Source organism: Sorex fumeus, unplaced genomic scaffold, assembly GCF_029834395.1.
Source record: "Sorex fumeus unplaced genomic scaffold, SorFum_2.1 ptg000066l, whole genome shotgun sequence".
NCBI classification, from domain to species: Eukaryota; Metazoa; Chordata; class Mammalia; order Eulipotyphla; family Soricidae; genus Sorex; species Sorex fumeus.
The window spans coordinates 441604-462163 of NW_026606123.1; positions in this window are offsets into that span (position 1 = coordinate 441604).

Sequence of the window (20560 nt, forward strand, 5' to 3'; positions counted from 1 at the left end):
CTCCTTCAGACACACACACACACACACACACACACACTCCTTAGAGTGCCTCCTTCACACATAGACACACTCACTAGAGCACCTCTTTCACACAAACACACACTCCCTAGAGCATCTCCTTCACACACAGAGACACACACACGCCTTAGAGTACCTCCTTCTCCTTAGAGTACCTCCTTCACACAAACACACAAACACACTCCCTAGAGCATCTCCTTCACACACATACACTCCTTAGAGAATCTCTTCACACACATATGCACACTCCTTAGAGCACCTCCTACACACTTCTTGGAGTACCTCCAACTCTCACTCACACACACACACTCCTTATAACACCACCAAAACTTGCACTCACATTTCCTAGAGCAATTTCTTCACACACAGACACACACTCCTTTAAGTACCTCCTTCACACAGACATACACACTCCATAGAACACCTCACACACACACACACTCCTAGAACACCTCCTTCACACATGCACACACACACACACACGCTCCTTAGAGCACCTCCATCATACACACACTTCTCACACAAAGACAAACATACAATACCTAGAGCACCTCCTTAACACACACACATGTTTTGTAGAGCATCTCCTTCACACATGCACACACACACACTCCCTAGAGCATCTTCTTCACACACAGACACACGCACACTTCTCAGAGCACCTCGACACACACCTCGAACTCTGCTGACCTGAGTTCAATTCCCAGATGCATAAATGGTCCCCCAGTCACTTCCAGGGGTTCAGTGATGCCTGAGCATAAAGCCAGGAGTCAGTTTGAGCATCACCGGGTGTGGCCCCAAAAGAACACAATTCCATCTGACACTAACACTTTTTCCCCTTTTTGAGTCACAGGGGTTATTCCTGGCTCTGAACTCAGGAATTACTCCTGATGGTGCTTGGGGGACCCTATGGGGTGCTGGGAATCTAACCCGGGTCGGCCACATACAAGGCAAACGCTCTGCCCACTGTACTGTTGCTCTAGCCCCTGACACTAACATTACAGATGGGTAGGACCTGCTTGCCTCCCAGGCCGTTGCTCCACCAAATAGCTACAGGGAAGCTAAGAACAGCCTCTTGGGCACCACGAGCTCCCATGTTGGAGCCACTACTTGAATCAACTCGATTCCCCAGTTTCAGCCCTGACCCCAGCTCCGACATCATCCCGGCCCCACAAACTCACCTTCATAATAGTCTAGTATCCTGTGTGGTCGGGATTGGGGTGGGAGGAAGGAAATTGTTTTTTTTTTTTTAATTAGTGAGACACAGCGGGTAGGGCGTTTGCCTTACAAGCGGCCAACATGGCCGACCCAAGTTCGATTCCTCCGCCCCTCTCGGAGAGCCCGGCAAGCTACCGAGAGTATTCGATATGCCAGACACAGTAACAACCAAGTCTCCAATGGAGACGTTACTGGGCCCGCTCGAGCAAATCGATGATCAACGGGAGGGCCTTTACCTTTTACCTTCTAGTGAGACACCATGAGGTACAGTTGTAGACTTACAAATTTTGTGCTTGGGTTTCAATTATACAATGATCAAATACCCATTCAGGCGGGACTAGCACTGACAAAAATTTTTATGATCTGCCTCTTCCACAAGGTCAGCGCTCCTCGTTTTCCAGTTTCACTAGGTGGTGCTCTCTGTCTGCTACCCAAAGGTCCCTGATGAACAAGAACCCGCTGCTTTCTCCAGGTCCTTGCCCAGTGTCCTTAAATTAGCTCTCTGTCTCTAATCCCGGCGACCAATGGCTCCAAGATGAGATACAACAATTTTCATAAACTTTCCTCTATGGAAACCTTTTTGGATCATTTTTAGTCAGTTATTTATAGCAAGCAATACAAAATAAATGTTCTAAATATGTTTATTAGTGAAACACCATGAGGCATAGTTGTAGACTTAGAAATTTTTGTGCTTGGGTTTCAGTTATACAGTGATCGAGTACCCATCCCTCCACCCGTGCCCACTTTCCACCACCACTGATGCCACTATACCTCCCACCCCCCATCTCCTCGCATCCCACCCTGCCTCTGTGGCAGGGCATTCCCTTTTCTCTCTCTCCTTTTGGGTGTTGTGGTTTGCAAAAGAGGCATTGAGTGGCAAAGATGTTCGGTCTATAGTCTACTTTCAGCATGCATGTCCCATCCTGGGAGGATCCTCTCAACACCCTTTCTTTGGTGTTCCCTTCTCTATCTGAGCTGCCATTTCCCCAGCATGTGCTGCTGGCCTCCAAGCCATGGAGTAAACCTCCTGGTACTTATCTCGGCTCTTCTTGGGTGTTAGTCTCCTATTTTGTTACTTTATGTTCCCCAGATGAATGCATATTTTGGGGAGATCTCGGGCAGTGGTGGGAAAACTCAAAATAAAGGTGGTGGAAAGGGGTCATGGTGGTGGAATTGGTGTTGAAATATTGAGTATAATTAAATACTGTGAAAAACTCTTTGAGAAAAAGAAAGAAACAAAACTAGCACTCTGGACTCTTCAAGAGAGACTTGTGCTGCTGGGACCCGCGCGAGGGTGGGGGTGTGCGGGGAGCGTGGGCCTTGGCCGCGGGTCTGTGTGGTGAGTGACTGCGGTGCCCTGCAGCATTCTCTGTCCTCAGCCTTCTGCTTTGCCTTCTGATTGTGGTGCGAGTCTTCCCCAAGGCTGCGGCCACCCAGCTGGGGTTCGAAGTTGTGGTCACGTTTTATTCGGCACTCGCCGCCCACTCAGCTCAACCGGCTTGCGACCTGCAGACGCTCTTCCAGTCCTCTCTGCTGAGAACAGGTCAGAACTTGGTGGGGGTCTGGGCCGTGGGAAGCATTGCTCGGCAGGGTCACCTTACACTGGCAGCTACCCACCCCACCCACCAGCTTCCCCCTGCCTTGCAGAGTGTCCCCTAGTATCCGGGCAGCACGCAGCTGCTCCCCCAGGGCTGTCCGCTATAGAAATGCCCAGGCTGCTTGCAGTAAGACTAGTTGGAAGGGTCAGGGCCCAGTTCCCAGGCTCCTCTGGGCTCTGCCGGGGTCCACGTGTGCATTTGACAGTCCTGCCGGCTGGAGGGACTTGCGGCCAGCATCATGGCTCTGCCTTCCGCCAACCGTTCCCGATGCCCACCCTCAGTTCCCAGTTCCCACTGAAAACTTCCTTCCCTTTGCGTGCACCCCGGGCTCCAAAGCCTGGCAAACTACTCGTGACGTATTCGATATGCCAAAAATAGTAACAAGTCTCACAATTTGTTGTGAAACGTTACTGGTGCCCACTCGAGCAAATCTATGGACAATGGAGGACAGTGCTACAGTGCTATATCCATTGGAATTAATGAGTGCTACTCCCTCCACCCCTTTCTCTCATTGGCTATTAAGACCATTTCGTAGGAACAGGGATGTGACTCAGTGGCAGAGCATAGACCTTGCATGAGTGAGGGCACCCCAGGAGGGAGGAAGGCGAGTTTCATAAATATGGTGTTGAGATTTTTATAGCATAAGATTCATTACCAGTATAGTGATAATGGCAACATTCTGTAAATCAGTATGTAGTTGTGAAGGTGGTACCCTAGTTTGATCTTCTCATGCACAGGCTGGGATTACTACCTTATCTCTGAAAGTTATCCAGTTCCATGAGAGGTTCTTTTATACCTTGGAGAGCACCCATAGTTCTTGTCTATTTTTGGCCTCCTATAAGTACAGAAAAGTAAAGGGGATCTTAATGTAAAATGAAGGAAAGACCCAAGTCTTCAGAGAATTTCTTCATAGTTTCCAGCAAAAAAATAAATAAAAAAAACTGTTACAAAATTAAGGTAACTCCTCTCCAGGGTCTCAGAACCTTTCTGAAGCTTCCTAAGTTGACAAAGCTGCAGTCACTACAGGTCTGTGGTGTAAGCATTCAAAGATCAGTCTTCATTGCTCCCTCTCCTCAGGCAGCTTTAGGTTGGGGAAACTAATTGTGTTCTCTTTTCTCATTCCTTGATTTATTCTCTCAACCAACAAACTATCAAGCCTTTGTGAGTAACAAACTTTTCTTGCTTCAGAGAATGAGGAAAGGATACAATATGGATTCATTGAGCACTCAAAGTGTTTATAAACTGGTAATAGTGATAGGCGCATGAGACAAATCAATAATTAATATTGCTCTGCTTTTATTTGTGTTTGAATAGTTTTTCTTTTTTGTTTTGCAATGCTCAAGGCTTTCTTCTGACTCTGCACTCAGGGATCACTCCTGCTAGGCTTGGTGGCACTACATGGGGTACTGGGTGTTGAACCCAGATTGGCCATTTGAAAGGCAAAAATGCCTTACCCATTGGACTATCTCTCCACCCTTGCATTTGAATTTTTATTAATATGTTCACATAGTACATCCTGGCTGAAAGTTGAAATTGTCATTTAAGAACTAATGATGTAAGAATTCCACAATAATGTATTTAGAAATCTAATAATAGAGGTGGAAAACCAGCAGGACCGTACTACTGTTCAAGAAGGGAGACATCCATGACATTGGCATCTATCGCCCGATCTGCCTATTGTCTGCCATCTACAAGTTGTTCACTCGAGTCATCCTAAATAGGATTGGCAGAACACTAGATGAAGGACAACCATGCGAGCAAGCTGGGTTCCGCAAAGGATTCAGCACCATCGACCACATACACACGATAACCAAGCACATTGAGGTTTCTCGGGAGTTCAAGATGCCACTCTGTTTAACGTTCACTGATTTAAAGAAGGCCTTTGATTCTGTTGAGACGGAAGCGGTCATTGAAGCCCAAGCCAATCAGGGCATTCAAGCCCAATACATCAGGATCCTCCGTGAGCTGTATTGCGGATTCACTACCAGGATCTCACCATTCTACAAAGAAGTGATCGTTGATGTCAAGAGAGGGGTGCGACAGGGTGATACCATTTCACCGAAACTCTTCAGTGCCACCCTCAAGAACATCATGCGACGACTGGAATGGGAAGGAATGGGAGTGAAGATAGATGGTCGGCAACTACACCACCTCCGCTTTGCTGATGACATTGTTTTAATAACACCAAACATCAGCCAAGCGGCACAAATGCTGGCCGACTTTGACCGTGAGTGTGGAAAGGTAGGACTACAGCTGAATCTTACGAAGACAATGTTTATGAGAAACAGCCTTGTTCCTGATGCCCCATTCGCTCTCAATGGAACGACCATCTCCGAATGCAACAGCTATGTGTACCTAGGTCGAGAGGTCAACATGACAAATGACCTGGCACCCGAGCTGCGCAGGAGGAAGAGAGCGGCTTGGAACGCCTTCAAGAACGTCGAAGAAATAGCTAAGAGGACAAAGAACCTCCGGCTCCGGGCACATCTCTTTGATTCCACTGTTCTTCCTGCATTAACATATGCCTCAGAGACCTGGGCCCTACGCAAACAAGATGAGAATGCTATTCAGGTCTCCCAAAGAAGAATAGAAAGAGCTATGCTTGGAATATCACGTTTCACTCAAATGAGAGAAAGAATCCAGAGTTCTGACATCCGTCGACGATCAAGAATCAGGGACGCTGTCTCATTTGCCAAGGTGTCGAAAATCAGATGGGCTGGTCACATAATGAGATTTAAAGGCAACCGCTGGACTAGAGCTGCTACCGACTGGATTCCACAGGATGTCAAAAGACCGCGTGGCTGCCCACCTACCAGATGGTCAGACTTCTTCGTCAAGATCATGAACGATCGGTTTGAGGCTCTTCATGTTCCCGGAGCGAACAGATGCCATTGGGCTACACTAGCACGCGACAGGGACAAATGGAGACATTACTGGCGCCCGCTCGAGCAAATCGACGACTAACGCGAAGTTAAGTGATTAAGTGAACTAACAGAATCATTTTTTTGATGGGGGCGAAGGACCCGGGGACACTTCACAATTTTAGAGCTGTCTTCCTACCAAGAACCTTAGAGATATAGGGATGGGAATACTGTTTCTCCTATCTCCTATTTGGGGGTAACAGTCTTCTTTGTTCCAAAGAAATTTTTCAAGTATAGATCCTGTGTAATTGTCCATTATCTCACCAAAATCTTCATTTTGATAATGAAATACACTAATAAAAATGTTTTTCCCCCCATAATCTCTGGTACTTAGGCTTAGGGTATTAAATCAAAGGCAGGGCTGTTAGTGAAAGAACTGGAACAGACTCTGGTAGGTGAATCTTAATGAGACCAGCTCATCCTTGGCACTAGCAAACCTTTCTCAAGCTCCTGAAATTGATAGGTGATAGGGCAGACATTCGAATGGGTTGTCACTCCCCGTGGTGGGTGCGGGCGTGCCATCTGCCCGAGGTTATCTAGTCACCATCAACAAAGCCCCTTGCACCTGCCTCGCAGCCGGCTGGAACCAAGGGGAGGCTGACCGGATTGGCTCTGATCTGAGAAATGTACGCATCCCCTGGGAAGGGGGTCAGCGCCCATCCGCATGTATTACCTCTAGAATTACCACAGTTATCCAATTCGGTTACTCCTAGCTGCGGTATCCAGGTGGCTCGGGCCTGCTTTGAACACTATAATTTTTGCAAAGTAAAGGACTCCATGACAGACCGTTTTCACTCGGGGCACCCCAGAGAGGGGCGGGTGACGGTCCTTCCCATCCCCAGGGACCCTGCCCGGCAGCCGATCTCCACTACCCAACTGCCGCCACTCTCCAGGCCAGGCCACTTTCACATTAAAAGACACTTCCTACCCATTTTCCATATCTGATGGGGTTCAGACAGCAAGCAACAAATCATAGAGAGAAATATATAAATATTTGCTTCTCGGAGAGCCCGGCAAGCTGCCGAGAGTATCCCGCCCACACGGGCAGAGCCTGGGAAACTCCCTGTGGTGTATTCGATATGCCCAAAACAGTAATGACAACAAGTCTCATTTCCCTGATCCTAAAAGAGCTCCAATCATTGGAAGAAGCTGCTAAAATCTCAGGACTGGGAGGAATAGAGACGTTACTGGCGCCCACTCGAGGAAATCGACAAACAACAGGATGACAATGATACAGTGATTATTATAAAGTAATTTTATTTTATAATAAAATTATTATTTTATGATAATAAACCTGCACAGTTTGGGACTGGACCTGCCAGTAACTAGACAGTTACACCCACCAACTGCCATGTAACTCCAACAACGGCCAGGATCCAGAGATCATCACACTCAGCTCCTGGGAGAGAACAAGGCAGAGTCTCCTACCCTATGCCTGACTGTCTCCACCAGGGTCCAACAGCTGAAGACCACTGAGGCCCAGCCAAGGCCATGCTGGGACCACTCTCCACACACTTGGATGAGCCTCACGCATAAAAGAACTGACAGAGGAACCCAGGTGTGTGGGACCCGGGGCTGAGATCTCCAAGCCTGCACAGTTTGGGACTGGACCTGCCAGTAACTAGACAGTTACACCCACCAACTGCCGTGTAACTCCAACAACGGCCAGGATCCAGAGATTATCACACTCAGCTCCCGGAAGCGCGCGGCCGCATTCGCGGCTGCGCGACATCTTATCATCTCATTCCTAATTTGGTCAAACTGGCAGGCTACCAAATGTAACCTGCCCACACGGCAGAGTCTGACAAACTCCCCGTGGTATACCCAATATGCCAAATACCAGTAACAATGATGGGTCTCATTCTCCTAACCCTGAAAAAGCCTTGAATATGGCACTTTAAAAAAAAAAATCTCAGGGCTAGGACGAAGAAGACGTTACTGGCACCTGCTCGAGGCAATCGACGAACAACAGGGTGGTCGTGATCGTGATCGTGAATTTTATTTTTATAAAAATATTTGATTACATTTAATATTCAAACGCCAATCCCACGACCATTACACCTTGCTACCATCATATTTTGTGTGTTTCCTTCTCGAACCCGAACCCCTGCCCCAAGCAGAACCGAAGCAATTTATTTTGTATTGTGTGTTCTGAATCAACTGCTGAATATGCTCCACAAATGTTTCCTTAGAGGAAACTGTGTGAAGCTTGTTCAATTTCCCCCACGGACCATTGATTGTTCTATTTCCCCTAGGGACCATTAAGCCCTTAAATAAGAGATTATTGACATGTTGTTAATGGGTGAGCTGCACGTGTGTGTGTGTGTGTGTGTGTGTGTGTATAATACACACTTCTGTAAAAATATATTTCCCTCTATGATTGCTAGTCTTCTATTTTAAACCCCATCAAATGTGGTTTGCTACTCTTGAAATATTAGTGGTGTGAGGTATGTCAAGTTCCTAGAGTAGTCTGTAGGTTTGCCCATTTGAAATACATAATCAGTGTGAGATTTGTGCACTGATCTTGACTAATTTCTCCCTTCTAGTTTACCTGTTTACGAATGTCCAGAATTGATCAGACAGCAAAAATGCATGGTAAAAGCCCTGACAGAATATACTTAGCACAGAGCCTTCAAGACATAGCCTGGTGTGGTGCCTTCCCTTACTCATTAAGATCGTGATGTAGTTCTCTTTTTGTTTTTTTTATTTTTGTTTTTATTTTTTAAACTTTTTTATTTTTGCGGTTATACCCAGCGATGCTCAGGGGTTATTCCTGGTTCTGCATTCAGAAAGTACTTCTGGCAGTGCTGGGAGAACCATATGAAATGCGGGAGCTCGAACCCGGGTTACCCTCCTACAAGGCAAACGCCTTACCCTCTGTACTAGAGCTCCAGCCCCAGTTCTTTTTTTAGACTTCATAAAAATCAATTATAAAGATTGGCGTAGTAAATCTATTTGTTTTGGTTGGATGTAGGACCATTATCTTTCCTTACGAAAAGGAAGACGACTCAGAAGTTTGCTATTCAAAAGACCGTGTCAGATACATTTCAGAAACTGCTCATTGTGGTTTAGGTAAGACTTTTGGAGGTTGTCTATGAAGTACTGCAGCTGTCTTACTTGAAGAGCAAATAAATTGATTTTGAGAAGTCAATTATATTGAAAATAATGGAAATGTAAGTACTTCCTATTCCTTTGTTTACTAGATGCTTTACAGAGTAGTCTCAAATTTGTCCTTTGTAGAATCTGTGAAAAATAATTACAGCAAATATTACCCCCAATGTATAAACGTAGAATTGTTTAGACTGTAGAGAGAGTATTTGATCCAATTCCTCTTTCTCAATTGTTTGTCAGTAAAACAGAAGAGTATAGTGGCTGTAAACTTCAGATTCCTCTGTTTAAGTACTAGCTCTGTCCTCCATTTTTTTTCTTTTTTCTTTTCTTGGTTTTTGGGCCACACCTGCTGATGCTTAGGGCTTCCTCCTGGCTATGTGCTCAGGAACCACTTCTAGTAGGACTCGGGGAACCACATGGGGTGCCAGGGACTGAACCTGTGTTGTCTGCATGCAGAGCAAATGTTCGACCCATTGTAATAGTACTCTGGCCCTCTGTCTCATTTTTAAAATACAACTATAGGTTTCTAGACAGATATGTGAAGGTATTTCTAAGCCGCAATTTTCTTTTCTTTCATTTGCGTTTTGGGTCACTCCCAGGGATGCTGAGGGGTTACTCCTGGCTCTGCACTCTGGAATTATCCTTGTCGGAGCTCGGGGGACCACATGGGATGCTGGGAATCGAACCCAGGTCAGCCATGTGCAAGGCAAACACCCTCCCTGCTGTGCTATTGCTCCAGCCCCTCTAAGCTGCAATTTTCTGAAAAAAATATACTTTTAATTTAGCTTACCTTATATTGTAAAAGTAAATACTTAACACTTACCTAGAACTTCACTCATTTGCAGACTATAAAGTAACAGAATAGGAGACTAACACCCAAGGATAGTAGAGATAGGGACCAGGAGGATTGCTCCATGGCTTGGAAGCCGGTCTCACATGCTGGGGGAAAAGGCAGCTCAGATAAAGAAGGGACCACCAAGTAAAGGATGCTTGGAGGGCCCATTCGGGATGAGAGATATGTGCTGCAGGTAGACTACAGACCGAACATGATGGCCACTTAATGCCTATACTGCAAACCACAACACCCAAAGGAAGAGAGAGATTAAAAGGGAATAGTCCTGCCATGGGGGGGAGGGGCGGTGGAATGCGGGAGTCATGGGAGGGATACTGGGAACACTGGTGGTGGAGAATGGGCACTGGTGGAGGGATGGGTACTCAATCATTGTATGACTGAAACATAATCACGAAAGTTTGTAAGTCTGTAACTCTATCTCACAGTGATTCATTAAAAAGAGAAAGAAAGAAAGAAAGAAAGAAAGAAAGAAAGAAAGAAAGAAAGGAAGGAAGGAAGGAAGGAAGAAAGAAAGAAAGAAAGGAAGAAAGAAAGGAAGGAAGGGGCTGGAGCGATAGCACAGTGGCTGGGGTGTTTGCTTTGCATGCAGCTGACCTGAGTTCGATTCCCAGCATCCCATATGGTCCCCTAGCACCGCCAGGAGTGGTTCCTGAGCGCAGAGCCAAGAGGAAACCCTGCATCGTTGGGTGTCACCCACAAAAACAAAAAAATAGGAAAAACATTAATAAAAATAAATGTTTAAAAACTTACCTAGAATTTAGTAAAGGACAAAATATTCTAATTATTGCTACTGTATTCCTACTGAAGAGGAAACTTAGCTGGAATCAGTTCGGGGTTGGTTTTCAGCACTGACATATTGAGTGTTTGTGAGTCTATTTAACAACCAACTATGTCTTGTGAACCTTCACAGTGATTCTGTTGCGGCCAGGAAGATAGCTAAGAGGCCTAGTGCACATGCTATGCATGTGGAAGGCCAGGGTTGGATTCCTGGCACAACATGAGCGTCCAGGAGCAGCCCCCAAGTACTTTGGTCAGGAGAAGACTTAACACTGCTGGGTGTGGCCCCCAACAAAAACAAATAGTGGTCATACTATTTAAGATTTTTAAATGTTCTCCTCTTATGGAATTTTCTAGTTCTATGGATATTTCCGGTTGTGCCCAAAGGAAAGTGAATAATCCGTAGAGAGTCCACAAATAGAATTGCTTTCCTTGCTTTATAGCCCTGCAGTCTTAGAGAAAGGAATTTTCAGTTGTCAGAGACCTTATTTATTACACGAGTAGATCCTGGCTTGACTTCAGCCTTGCAGTCTGGGCAATTCTTCTAGCAAAAGAGACTTCTGTGGTCAACTGGTAAAATTTCTATCAACTATAATAACTTTTGAGAACCAATGGGGGGTTAAGAAGATGGTACCAGAGCCTTGCATATCCCTGGCACGGCATATGGTCCCCTCTAGTACCATCAGGGAGCACAGAGCCAGGAACAGTCCCTGAGTACCAGAGGGTAGGATCTGCAAACCCCAAATAAAAAGAAATGAAAGAAGCAGTGGGTTGGAGAGATAGTTCAACAGGCTGAGCACATTCTTGGCATGCAGGAAGCAGGTTTCAGTTCCAGCTCAGCACTGCATTGCCAGGAATGACTCCAAGTACTAAGTGGGTATAATCCCTGAGCACCTTTGAGAATGGCCTCAAAACAGAGAAGCAAAAGGAACCAAACTTAATGTCTGCATTGACAAGGAAAATGCTCTTATTTTATGCTTTAGAAATAAAATTATTGGATGTATAAAGGAAGTACACACCTGTGTAATCTCACACAAAGAGGGGGTTCGGCACCCACACGGCGGCGGCTCTATCTCTCCCGCCACCCGCGTTCGGTAGTCTCACCCTTCTACCACCCCGGAGAGGTCGATGGTGATGGTCAGGCGGAGGAAGGAACGAGGGCCAGGCTGGTAGGTATTAGTCGTAGTTTATTCTGATCCTCTCCTCATCTCTCCTTCTGTCTCTGCCCCCATTCTTCCTCCCCCAGCTACTTCATTCTCCTTCTCCATTCCCCTTCATCCTCCTTCTCTGGAGTCTGGGTTCTGATCCTCTCTGAACTCTCTTCTTCCTTCTACCCCTGCCCCACTCCTACAGTACAGTTAAATCCTCTCTCCATGAGGAATTGGGGAAACAATTACACATAGGTGTGGTCACAATCAATAGGGGTAGAAATCAACAGGGGTAGAAATCTTAGCCTCAGGGAAGACCGCTCCTAGGACAGATCCTCCCTCAGCAGGAGGACCCACCCTAGAGCAGAATCCCATGGGCGTGCCTCTCCTCTCCTTGTCTGACAAGCATATAAGAATATAATATAAATCATTTTGTATGGATACAGTAAGAAATATCTTAAACTTATAGAATTGCTCTCCTAGGGCCATCTCGATCTCAGACTACGGTGCTCAGGCCAAATAGTCTTTCCCACCCCTAGCAGGATCCTAGTCTTGTCGTTACCTTTGGATCATGACAGCATTTGTCTATGATCAAACTCTTAACTTATAGTTAAGAATCGTGGCACTTTGGCCTGGCCCATTTCGCTGCCAGGGTAGCTCACTGCTTGCCCTGGGTCCATTCAGTCCCTCGTCGGGACCCTGCTTTTGGGGTGTTAGGAACTAAGGGCAACTGAGGCTTAAGTCGAGAAAGATGCCCGGGAGTGAATAATATTCAAGGCCAATCAAATCCTAAGTTACAAAGCATAATGTTAACGTTCTTTCTGTATCTATACAAAAAGGATATTACTTTAAGGTAAATTATTCATAAGGCATAAGGAGAGGAAAAGGGCAATATTTCACTCATACATATAAAATCATAGATTTCTGGGAAACTGATCTGACAAATTAACAAAGTCTGATTAAGGGGAAAGCTGATTAACTGGGTGGGAAGGAGAGCATAGGAAAGACTGTTTACATGTTTACATGTAAACACAATGGAAGTGGAAGTGCCTCTGGAGCACTGTGGTGGGTGTAACCAGATTGATGGGTGTAACCAGATAAAACCTAAGCTTCTTGAAAGACAAAGCAATGTTACCCAACACACACCCACTATCACTGTGCACTACCTTCATAGAAAGAACATTTTAGCCAATAAGTTTGAATTGATCCTTGTTAACTTTATTTCAGAAAGTGGTAAAGTAGCTGTGGAATATCGGCCTTTTGAGGAGCTCACTGATGCCAGAACCGAAGAACTACATGACTTAGTTCAAGTACGTGAAAGAAAAACTCAAGGATGACATATACAGGATGGCAGCAATTCAAAATAATGAGCAGATTTTAGAAGTGTTTAGCATGTGTAGGCAATTCTAGCATTCCCAGAAAAATATGAAACTCTAAAATTTAGTTCAGAGAATTTCTGAAGTTTTCCTGAAGTCCTGGCCATTATTTGAAAAATGGAGAGTTCTGAGTGCCCTCTGCGTTCTGTCAGAGAAATACCTTTTCTTTTTTTTAATGTAGGAGTACTGCTACATAAATAGCAGCCACTGATTACGCTGGTTGAATTGGGCATTAACTCCACCTTATTCTTTTTTTTTCATTTTTTATAATTTTATTTATTGAATCACCATGAGAGCAGTTACAAAGCTTTCAGGTCTAAGTCTCTGTCATACAATGAAACACTCGTACCTTCACCAGTGCCCATTCTCCACCACCAAAAACCCCAATATACCCCATCCCACACCCTCCCCCTACCAGTGGGGCAGATGATTTCTACATTACTCTCTCTCTACTTTGATTACATTCAATATTTTGACACCAGACCTACCATTATTATTTGGGATTTTACTCCAACACTCATATCTGCCTAAAAGGCAACCGTAGACAACTTTTTTTCTATTGCTGGTTCTGAATAACATATGATGTCGCACAGCCACAGCAGTGGCTGCGCAATTTTGAAATTCCAAAATTTTAACAATTAAATCTGGAGGGATTTCTGCCAATACCTGCTGGGTTCCGAGATTTGTTCCTGAGTCTCTGGGATCATGGCCATTAAGCAGCTTCATCAGGAGCTAGAGAGGCCATTCATGGGAGGTGACTCGGGGTCTCGCTGGGGTGGGGAGGAAAGGGCCAGCTCCACCCCCATCCCGTGAGGTCCCATGTGTCTCCTCACTGAGGGCCCAAACCTGACTCTCCAATGGCGTCTGGAAGATGGCGGCCACCAAGCCTTCTAGGGGGAGCAGATGGAAGGACAGCACCCTTCCCCCCCTGGGGTGGCTGGGTGCCGGTAACCCACTGCAGGGTCCAGATGCAGAAAAATGCCTTTTTGAGCTCCACTTAAACAGGATCTAGGAATGTGGGGCCTTAAGTGTCATCATGCTACAGCATTTAAAAAGTTACATTTTTTTCCAAGTATGATATCATTCCTAGAGTTCAGCATCTCATATATATCTCGTATGAACTATTTTATGAAAGAACCTTTCTGTTCAACAATTGCACAGTATTCCAAATTAGGAATTAATTTGCTAATTTCCAGGAGAACATATGAATACACTATGTGTGTATTCTAGGGATGGTGGGGAGCGGCAAAATGTGATTCATATCATTGGGAACAAATTTGGAATTGAATATATGTAATTAACTTGGCCCAAAGTCAGAAAATTTTTTTCCGAAGTTAGTGAGTTAGGGAAAGAAAGAGAGAGAGAAGGTAGTTCTCTTCCTCTTGTTGAAAGTCCTTTTTTTTCCTTTGTAAAATAAATTTTATTTGTGGGTAAGGTAGCGGGGTACACACTTGGTAGCGCTCAGGAATTACCCAGCCTGGCTCTTTGTTATAATCACTTGTCGAAGTGCTCGAGGGACCAGGTGATGGTAGGGATCAAATTCAAACCTTTCTTGTGCAAAGCATGTGCTCAATCTTTTGAACTATTGATCTAGTCCTGCAAGAACTTTTTTAAATAGTTTAAATCAAACCCACCAAGAAAACTTCCAACACCTACGATTGGGTCTTAAAAGACTTAGCTTAGGAGCCTGAGGCATAGTTCATTAGGCTGGAGCATGGACTGTGATGAGGGAGACCTGGGTTTGATACCTGCCACTGCATGGCCTCCTGAGCACTGTCAGGTACAGCGTCAAACACCTCCAGGTGTGGCCCCCAAAGAGACAACAATGTCCACCTTACTAAGAAAGGTGAGAAGACATTTCGTACTAATGCCAAAGAATTCAGAAAACTAACATCCATCCCTAAATGAGGATACTCTTGGAACCAACTCCATTCGGGGCACGCTACTCAACTAGAGAGCGGGAAGAAGCCCTTTCTCGTGGAATTTATATTCTGGAAGTGTGAGATAATAAGAACTGATATGGATGAGAAGAAGGACTGTGAAAAAAGTAAAATGGGTGCTAGTTACAGTATTGCAAGAGAGCCTTGTCACTTTCTGACGTGAACATCTTAAGTGTTCCCTCCGAGTGCTAGAAGGGCAGCCCTCTAGAAAGGAGCTTGCTCCTTTTTCTCCATGAATTTATGTTGAGTTCCATGCAAGAAAGGGGGATTTCCCCAGGCCGGTGTAAAGGAGCGCATATGGCTGTTCATTCAGTTTAAGAACGGTCTCCCAGAATCAACTGTTTCTGGCCCCAGAGCCCTGCTTGAGAAAATGTTGTGTCCCTGATTCCGTACTATCCCCTCTCTAGGAGAGTGATAAATAATCAGAGAGACTAAGAGCTTAAAGGAAATGACAACATTTGTGAACCCCCACCCACCCGAAGTAGTGCTCCTTTTGCAGGTCAGCTGCCTTTCTTGGAAGCAGGATGGCCAAGGGGAGGAAGAATGTCTCTTGGATTTCAGTAGTGAGGAGGAAGCACCAAGACCACCACAGCTGGATTAGTGATGTTGAATTCACCAGTGTTCCCTGTCTGGGGACAAGCTGTTCCTCCCCCACCCTCGGGGCTCCGCCCAAACGAGTGGGCAGTCCCAGTCCTGTTGGGTGGCAAGAGTGGGAGGGGAGGCAAGGGGGGTGGGGTAGAGGACCTGATTGGATGTGTTTGGTGCCTTGGGGGAAGAAGGAAAGCCTGGGTCCTGCTGGTTTTGAGGAGCCTGCTTTGCCCAGATCCAGTAAAGGCCGCTTAAAGGCTCATAAAGATGCTGAGGGGGTGGGTTACGCGGTTGCCAAGGGCCTGTGGTTGCCAAGGGCGTGGGTGATAAGGGCATGCACGCGCAGCGCCCAGCTGCCTTCATCCTCAGGCTCAGGAAGAGGACACTCTTCCTCTTCTTGTCATGGATATGTTATTCCAAATATTTTCATTCCTTTGCCTCCTTACCTATCTGCAGGGCGCTCCTCTCCGGGGGAGAATCCTATCCCCAGTCCCCCTGACCCCCAGTCCCCCAGGGCCCCCCAAGCTCTGGCTTTCACCTTCCCCTGATCCTGCCGCTGAATCACCCTCTACCCTTCAGCCCCGCATTTCAAAACTGCTTGCCTTCACTATTTCGCATGAAAACCGGAGATAGGATTCAGTTGGCGTTCATCGTGCTGATGAAGTTATTGGAACTTAGCCCTCTGGAAGAGGACGCTAGGCCCTTCTTGCCCGGACCTAGGCTTGAAAATGTACTGGAAAATACTCCCTATCCTCTTGTCTCCTAACTTGGCAGCCAATTTGGCTGCTGGTGCAGGGAGCTCCACTCCGGGGGAGAGTCCTACCCCCAGTCCACCTGACCCCCGGTCCCCCAAGGCCCCCCAGGACCCCCTAAACCCTGGCTTTCACCTTCCCCTGATCCTGCCACTGTATCACCCCCTACCCTTCAGCCCCTGGCGAATTCTGGGTTCTTTAAGGTTTTAACAAGTACTGCCCTGGTAAGTTTTTTAGGACTTTGGTTCCCACCCTCGATGAGAGTCTGCCTCTGGCTTTGCATCCTAGGAGTATGATTCCACCAAGAGCTATAGAACAACCTGAAGATCAGGTTGAAGATCTGACATATGAAATACGCCTTCCAAGTCCAGTTGGAGCGATTTCCAAACCACTAACCTTTATGAATTCCCCGGAAAACTTAAATTTGCCCCATGTCACTGTGCCTGCGCAGAATGCGCCCATGCTTTTTCAAATGGGGCTTGCCCGAGGGGTGGGGCTGCTGGGGGCGGGGCTACTGTGGCCCGCCCTGCCTGTAGTGGACAGGGCTTGGCGCTAAGTCCCCACCATGGACCCCCACTGGGTTCCAGCAGCACAAGTCTCTACTGAAGATTCCAGAGTGCTAGTTTTGTTTCTTTCTTTTCTCAAAGAGTTTTTCACAGTATTTAATTACACTCAATATTTCAACTCCTCTGTGCTATCACTCCAGCCCAGTATCCCACTGAGAGTATCTTGCCCGCACGGCAGAGCCTGGCGAGCTCCCCATGATGTATTCGATATGCCAAACACAGTAACAACAAAGTCTCCAATGGAAACTTTACTGGGCCCGCTCGAGCAAATCGACGAACAACGGGAGGGCCTTTACCATTACTTAATATTTCAACTCCAATTCCACCACCATGACCCCTTTCCACCACCTTTGAGTTTTTCCACCACTACCCGAGATTTCCCCAAAATATGCATTCATCTGGGGAACATAAAGTAACAAAATAGGAGACTAACACCCAAGAAGAGCCGAGATAAGTACCAGGAGGTCTACTCCATGGCTTGGAGGCCAGCTGCACATGCTAGGGAAATGGCAGATCAGATAGAAAAGGGAGCACCAAAAAAGGGTGTTGAGAGGATCCTCTCAGGATGGGAGATGCATGCTGAAAGTAGACTATAGACCGAACATCTTTGCCACTCAATGCCTCTTTTGCAAACCACAACACCCAAAAGGAGAGAGAGAACAAAAGGGAATGCCCTGCCACAGAGTCAGGGTGGGATGCGAGGAGATGGGGGTGGGAGGTATAGTGGCATCAGTGGTGGAAAATGGGCACGGGTGGAGGGATGTGTACTCGATCACTGTATAACTGAAACCCAAGCACAAAAATTTCTAAGTCTACAACTATACCTCATGGTGTCTCACTAATAAAAAAATTTAAAGCATTTATTTTGTATTGCTTGCTGTAAATAACTGACTAAGAATGATCCAAAAAGGTTTCCATAGAGGAAAGTGTATGAAAATTGTTGTATCTCATCTTGGACCCATTGGTCGCCAGGATTAGAGACAGAGAGCTAATTTAAAGACATTGGGCAAGGACCTGGAGAAATTAACGGGTTCTTGTTCATCAGGGACCTTTGGGTAGCAGACAGAGAGCACCACCTAGTGAAACTGGAAAATGAGGAGCGCTGACTTTGTGGGGGCAAACTACCTTGAAGAGGCAGGTCATAAAAGTGTTTGTCATTGCAATCCCGCCTGAATCCGTAAAAAACAATTTCCTTCCTCCCACCTCAATTCCGAACCCACAGGATACTGGACTACTGTGAAGGTGAGTTTGTGGGGCGGGATGATGTGGGAGCTGAGATCAGGGCAGAAACTGGGGAATCGAGTTGATTCAAGTAGTGGCTACCACATGGGAGCTCGTGGTGCCCGAGAGACTATTCTTAGCTTCTCTGTAGCTATGTGGTGGAGCAACGGCCTGGGAGGCAAGCAGGTCCTACCCATCTGTAATTCTAAAATGTTAGTGTCAGGGGCTAGAGCAATAATACAGGGCGTTTGTCTTGCACGTGGCCAACCCGCGTTACATTCCCGGCACCCCATAGGGTCCCCCGAGCACCACCAGGGGTAATTCCTGAGTGCAGAGCCAGGAGTAATCCCTGTGACTCAAAACAAACAAACAAAAATGTTAGTGTCAGATGGAACTGTGTTCAATTCTTTTCGGGCCACACGGTGATGCTCAAGGCTGACTCCTGGTTTATGCTTAGGCATCACTGAACTCCTGGCAGGAGGTGAGGAACCATTTATGGAGCTGGGAATTGAACCCAGGTTAGCAGAGTCAGGACAGCATCAAATCCCATCTGTGATATTTAGCCTGGTCCTCCAAAGACTAATAATATATTCAGGAGTCAGAGATATAGGACAACAGGTAGAATATTTGCCTTGCATACAGCTGACCAGGTTCAATCCCTAGCATCCCATATGGTCCACTGAGGACCACCAGGAGTAATTCCTGAGTGCAGAGCTAGGAGAAATCCCTCGGCATTGCCAGGTTTACCCCCCAAAAACATAAACGATAATATAACCAATGTTCTCCTTTTCTAAGATAAAAATTGGTTCTATTAATCAAGTGTGACCTTTCTACAATGCCAATAATTGTTTTATGAAAACGAAGATATTTTTATTTATCCCCTTCAGTCTTAAAGTTGTTTTAGAAGTGAAAAATCTTTGATCATGGTCTTAACTATATTGTTGTTTTTTCCTGTTCTGCAAATCTACAAGTCTAGAAACTACCACATCATCATTTCTCATTTTATGACTGCTGTAGTTAAAACTCGAAGTAGGAACATGAGGGATTCAAGGCACACCCCAGTTTTATCAGGACTGATGGGTGTTAAGTGCAGGACATGCCTCCATCTGTCCCTTTCCTGAAAATTGCCCTGGATTGTCCTTAAACAGGTTTTATTCCATATCGGCATCCCAAAGACCTCTCCCCGAAACAAAAGAAAGACATAGATTCTATCCAGGACTTTTGAAAGATGATCTGAACTCTAGTCCATTCTTCCAAGCAGCCTGAAATAACTGGCATTCTGACACGCTTCCTCTGCCCACCCCTATTTTCTATGCCTCCGTACCAGATCATTAAGCTGCACCCGAGCTTTCTCTCTCCACAAAACACAACTGGCTGTGGATAAGTTACTGGAGGCTGATATTGTTCCAGGCCAGTAACTACAGCGTCCATTGCCTCTCCCATTTCCTGTGAAACTGTTCGCACGGTCTCCACTTCACGATGAACATGTTGCGGAAACAGGTTTTATCTTCCTTCTAGTACCCTGAGTGCTCCACTTGCAATAGGCACTCAAATTCGATCAGGAAAATGTGATCACTTTCTTCGTACAAGGAGCACTTTAATAAGCCCCCAAATATAGAAACGTCATTGGGGTCCCCTTGGTTTTACGAATGACAGTCAGGAGCTAGGGGCCTGGAATTGCATGGGAATGAGGAGGCAGCCCTTGGAAACCCTTTAGTCCTGAGGCTCTGGTTCCATTTGGTTTCTGAAGGGCAAGGGAAGAAAGTGACACAGAATGAAAGCAAAGGACAAAGTGGAGAATCCCCAAGTGAGGAGAGAGACAAGTTCTGGAAAACTCCACAGTAGGTCGGCTTCCCTCCCCCCGCCCCGCCCTCATCTCATTCCAGGTGACAGCCTGTGAAGCAGGGAAGGAGTGGTTGGCCCTCACAGTGCAGCTTCCACCTCACCCTGAGGAGACAAGACACTAGTTCTGGCTTCATCCACCCTGACCCAGTGCTCTGTGAGCCCCCGGGTCCACTCCCTGGGTCTCCTTTGTGGCTCTCTGCTCTGGCCTCCTGTGGCCCTTCCCATGCTCCCTTTCAACTGCCCTCATCTGTGGCCTTTGCTCTTGCCCCATTTGGCTGCTTCCACATTTGCAAAGAGTTTTCTCCCATGACAGGAATGGGCCCTGTTTGCTTGGGCCAAGAGTTACTCAAGAAAAATGTTGCTCCCCCCCTCTTGCCCCAGAACTGTCTCTCTGGAAAGAGTCAGTCTTAAGGTACCCCTGCGGTCCTTGAGAGTTTGCCCAGCGCCACACAGTCACCTGGAGAGGGCAGGTGCTTAGTTAACGCATCTGTTCACCGAGAAGTGCAGAGAAGTTCAGTAACCATTGGAACACCCGACATGTCTGAGCTGACTGTTTGAGGGTGTCTACCTCTCTGGGGAATGGGACATTTCTTTTTCCACTGAGAATGTTGCTGCTAGCTGAGACCAT